Source organism: Colobus angolensis, unplaced genomic scaffold, assembly GCF_000951035.1.
Source record: "Colobus angolensis palliatus isolate OR3802 unplaced genomic scaffold, Cang.pa_1.0 Scaffold7, whole genome shotgun sequence".
Classification (NCBI taxonomy): Eukaryota; Metazoa; Chordata; class Mammalia; order Primates; family Cercopithecidae; genus Colobus; species Colobus angolensis.
In genome coordinates, this window is record NW_012120709.1 from 21,968,650 (window position 1) to 21,973,590 (window position 4,941).

Genomic DNA, 4,941 nt, shown 5'->3' on the forward strand with positions numbered 1-4,941 from the left:
GAGGGTGGGCGGTGGGGAGCTCTGACTCATTCTAGTGTTGACAAATAGGCTGGATTCCTTTCACTCGGCTGGACTTTGCCCTTTCAGGATGTACAGCCAGCGTCAGCACACTGCTAATGGGGCTTTGAGAGTCTCCTTTTGATGAGCACGTCCCAGAAAGCAGGTATTAGCCATTTCTGCTGGGGAGGCAATGAAGGCATTTGCAGCTGAAATCGGCTTTCCTGACTGCCCTAATAAAGCAGAGACTTTCAAAGCCCCATTAGCAGTGTGCTGACTGCAGCTTTACATCGGACTAGCCCAATTTAGGAGGGGAGCGCTGGGCACTCATATCCTGAACCCCAAGGAACAAACTATCTCTGACCAAAGCCAGCTTCTTTTTCATTGGTAGACTGTGGATGCCATAGGAGAGAAACCCTGCCTCCCTGTCCCTGGGACGTAGCTTGGTGCCTGGCACAAAATAGACTCCCAATAAACGTTGATGAAATTGATAAATGAGTCTGGAGGGGGGTCAGCTACTAAAAGGACCTGGAGCACCTCATTATGGATAGCTCCAGGCCCTTGGTGAGTGCTTAATATACATTTATGAGATGGATGACCGACAGGGAGGACAAAAAGTGGGTTGGGAAGTGAAGGGAAAGGATGATGTGAGAGAAAAGGAAAAGTAGCTCCTCCTTCTGTCCCCCACCTGTACAAGTATGAGACTTCACAGCCTTCCATATCTCCCCAGAGAGAAGCCAGAAGAACTTTTAGGCCCCAGAGGTGAGGAAAGGCATGGAGGAAGGAGGACCCTTGATTGCCAGGCTCTTTTGCAAGTTCTATATGCTGAAAAATCAACATAGATGGGAATGATTTTCACTTTCTAGGTGATGTAATTGTGCCTCTCATAAGTAGGTGCCTTTTTCAGGTCCACAAAGGTATGAATGATAGAGCCAGAGTTCCAGTCCAAGTCTGTCTGCCTTCTGGGCTCGCAGTCTTTCTCCCCAGCCACCTCCCGTTTTCCCTCTACAGGCGTGCACATGCCCTTCGTCAGAAAGCAGTCTAAAAGTGGTTCATCTCCACTTTCTATCATCTTCTTTCTCTTCCATGACCCAAAGCACATTTCTGGAGGATGGGTGGATGGACCAGCACGACAACTAGCTGTTAGTTGCCAATTTCCATCAGAACAGATAATGTTTCTCCAGGTGGATGGGCCTTCCCCACCTCTCCTCCTATCTTTCTGAATACTTTTTGGTCTGGTTTTAGACCAGATCTTGCAAGAAGCTCTGTAAAGGAAAATACACAACAAATAATAAGTGGAATGAAATGGATAAATGCATAAAGAGCTAGCTGGCCAGAGCGACCTGCCCTCATGGGTTTATCTCACATACCTGTCTTACTCCTACTCTTCCTGGTCTCAGGGAGATCCTCTAAGTCACTGGTGTGTGACTGGGGCTCTTTGCCCAGCCGTTCTGCCATTTGAAAATTTCCAGTCAAGATTTAGTCACTGCACATTTTTGAGAGTCCTCTAATCGGAGAAATTAACTCTCATCAGACACAGGAATTAATCTTTGTTAGTGTTGTTGTCAGTCTAACTTTGCCTTCCTCAGTGCCAGACGTGGAGAGAGGGACACCCTTACAGGGAGCTGCCACCACCACTGGCAGAGACCTCAGGGATGCAGGCAGGGCTTCACTGAAAAAATCGGGGGTGGCCTCTGCTTCGCCCTGAGTTGAAGGGTGTGTGGAATCCCTGAGGAACTCTCCGGTGTTCAGCCCTGGGCTATGCTATATGCAGGGCTCTAAAAACGCTGACTGACTTGAATGTGTGAATACAGTTATGGCAGGGAGGGAGGGGAGGTGCTTTGGGAAGGATACCACAGCAAAGTGGCAACCAGCTAAGAATCAGATGACAGCACACGATGAGGGGCGGCAGGGAGAGGGTTCTTTACTGGTTCACCAGTTTGTTAAAAATACAGACCTGTTTTATTTATTTTATTTTATTTTTTGACAGGTCTTGCTTTGTTGCCAACGCTGGGGTACAGTGGCACAATTTTAGCTCATGGCAACCTCTGCCTCCTGGGCTCAAGTGATCCTCCAGGTCAGGAGGCTACCTTAGCTCCTGGCTAATTCTTGTATTTTTTGTGGAGACGAGGTTTTCCCATGTCCCCTAGGCTGTTATCAAACTCCTAGACTCAAGCGATCTGCACGCCTTGGCCTCCCAAAGTGCTGAGGTTACAGGCGTGAGCCACCACGCCTGGCCCAGACCTCTCTTTTGAAGTCATCTTTCAATGAGTGTGGGTGTGGGGTGTGTGGCAGTGAGGGTGAGGACAGACCCTCAGGTGCATTTGTGGAAATTTGGGGCCAACTTCAAGATTCAGAGAATCATAGCCATTTTGGTTGTAGAGAAACTGTAATGCTCAGAGAATCAGATTGCTGCAGAGTAAATAAACGTGATGTTAACACCATCATCCATAATATATATTTCATATCCTCTCATTTGTTCATGAAAAATATATTATGTAGACTTGTCTATTATCATCATATTCATTCACCCACAGCACTTGATTTTGTTAGTGTCAAGCTATCTCTATATTCAAGTCAGTAGTCCTCAGCTATTGTCATCAGCATTCTAGAACATCTTTTCATTTTAAGTTATATTTTCTTATACACATGTTTCTTTTGCAGGATTAGAAAATTTGGGGGCCTTTGTTTCTGAGTGAGGAGTAGTAAGGAAAGCACTGGGAATCAGGAGAGATGACTCCTGTCTTGTCTTCTCATGGAGTACTCTGTGACCTTGGGAAATTCACATCCTCTCTCTGGTTAGTTTCTCCATCTGTAAAATGTGGGTATTAGACAAGACAATCTCTAAGATCTCTTCTAATCTTTACTTTGTCTGTGAGTTGTTACTGAGAAAGTAGAGCAGGAAAATGGGCTTAGATATCTATGGCCAAGAAGGAGATCACAGTTTCTGGATAATTTGGGACACAGTGGCCAGCATATAAATTGCTCCGTGGCCACACTTCAGAGCCGCAGGAGGATCCCACCTGGATAGGGCTCTGTTTCATACTCTCCATTTCTTGGATGATTGCTTTCTTTGCTACTGGGATTAAAAAAAAAAAAAAAGAAAAAACCTCCAAGACAAGTCACTTTCTCATTGGCCTGTGACATGCTACATGAACCATCTATATTATGGATGCAACCATGGATGCCGCCAACGTTGATTCATACCTTGGCGACCTCATGGATCACTGACAGCCATGCCACCTGGCAGGCTGCCTGGAATTCACCGGGGCCTGTCAGAAGCCCCAGCTGCACCTCCATTTTGCAGGCAACCACAGGCCTGGCTTTCTACCCTTGGGTTTCAAGCCTACTATTATCAGTCTAACGAACAATCACATCCTCAAATCAAAAGTCAGGAATTCTAAGAGGAGCAATGCTGCTCACAGAACTGAGTGGTGACTTGCAGAAGTACAATGAGATAACAAAGTCTCTTTCAGACATCTTTTCATAATCCAAAGCCCTAGGTAGCCGATAAACAATGCACCGCCAGCCAGGCTAAGTTCTTGCTATCTTGTTGACTGAAGCATTCATTGTGAGGCTTCCTGGGCATCCTATTATAGGGGAAAGGAGGACTCTGATCATTTCTGCATAGTGTAGATTAATCTGAGGACTGCATGACACCTTTACTTCACGGTCTTTGCCTCATCGGGTGTCACGAGGGAGGGAGAGTTGCTCTTTCTGGTTTTGGACACTTGCTTTTTGATCTTTTTGCTGCCTTTGATTTTTACTTTTGGGTCGAGGGAAGGTGGGTTGTCCTGGATAGAGCCTTGTGCCTGGCTTAGCATGTCGTGTGCTGGAGGAGCATAACACTGAACATTCACCAGTGGGTCCAGGGCCAAGGTTAGCAGATCTCCTTTCCTGACCTTTATACTCAAATGATCTCATCGGACCGAACTAGGCACACAGCTACAAAATACGCCCGCAAAACACAACCACCTCCACCACCACTGCAGTTCTAAAACTCCTCCCACAAATCAAGTTGCAAGAGATTGAGGAAGGATTAAGGGGAGAGGTGACTGAGTAATAAAGGTCAATGTCATTTTCTGAGAACACTAGCACTTAGAGAATATTTGGCACCTGACAAAGTGACCATTTCCCAGACTTGCAAATTGATCCCTATGTAGGGCCTGAGTCTTAAAAGAGATAATACCACATGCTTCAAATATAATAGACAATGGAACTAAAATAAATTTAAATAAGCGTTCCCTTTTTGTATTTTTTCTATGGTTTTATGAGAGTCAGCAAGCAAGGCTACAGAGGAAAAAGCGGTAGTTTTGAAATCAGACTGGAATTTTAGTTGCCATCATTTTCCTATGTTCCTGTTTACAAATCTCTAGAGTGAGGCTGAGTCAGGTGGCTCATGCCTGTAGTCTCAGTTACTTGGGAAGCTGAGGTGGGAGGATCACTCGAGTCCAGGAGTTTGAGTCCAGCGTTAGCAATATAGTGAAACCTTTTCTTCCCAACCACCTCCACCTCTGAAAAAAAAAAAAATTATAAAGTAGGGAATAACAGTACTTTCTTCATTATTGTTGTGAGGTTCAGGGTGTATGTAAAGGGCATGGCACATAATAGGTGCTCAGCAAATAGAAGTGCTACTTATTCGGGAGCTGTATATATATATATATATATTTGAGATGGAGTCTTGCTCTGTCGCCCAGGCTGGAGTGCAGTGGTATGATCTTGGCTCACCGCAACCTCTGCCTGCCGGGTTCAAGCAATTCTCCTGCCTCAGCCTCTCGAGTACTTGGGATTACAGGCACCCGCCCCCAAACCCAGCTAATTTTTGTATTTTTGATAGAGACAGGGTTTCACCATGTTGGCTAGGCTGGTCTCGAACTCTTGACCTCAAGTGAGCCCCCCGTCTCGGCCTCCCAAAGTGCTGGGATTACAGGCATGAGCCACCAC

At 45.8% G+C, this 4,941-nt stretch overlaps 1 pseudogene; it reads right to left on the reverse strand.

The window, feature by feature from the left end:
* Positions 1-3,821, reverse strand: part of LOC105501204 — a 14,022-nt pseudogene extending 10,201 nt beyond the window's left edge.
* Positions 3,822-4,941: the final 1,120 nt, after the last annotated feature.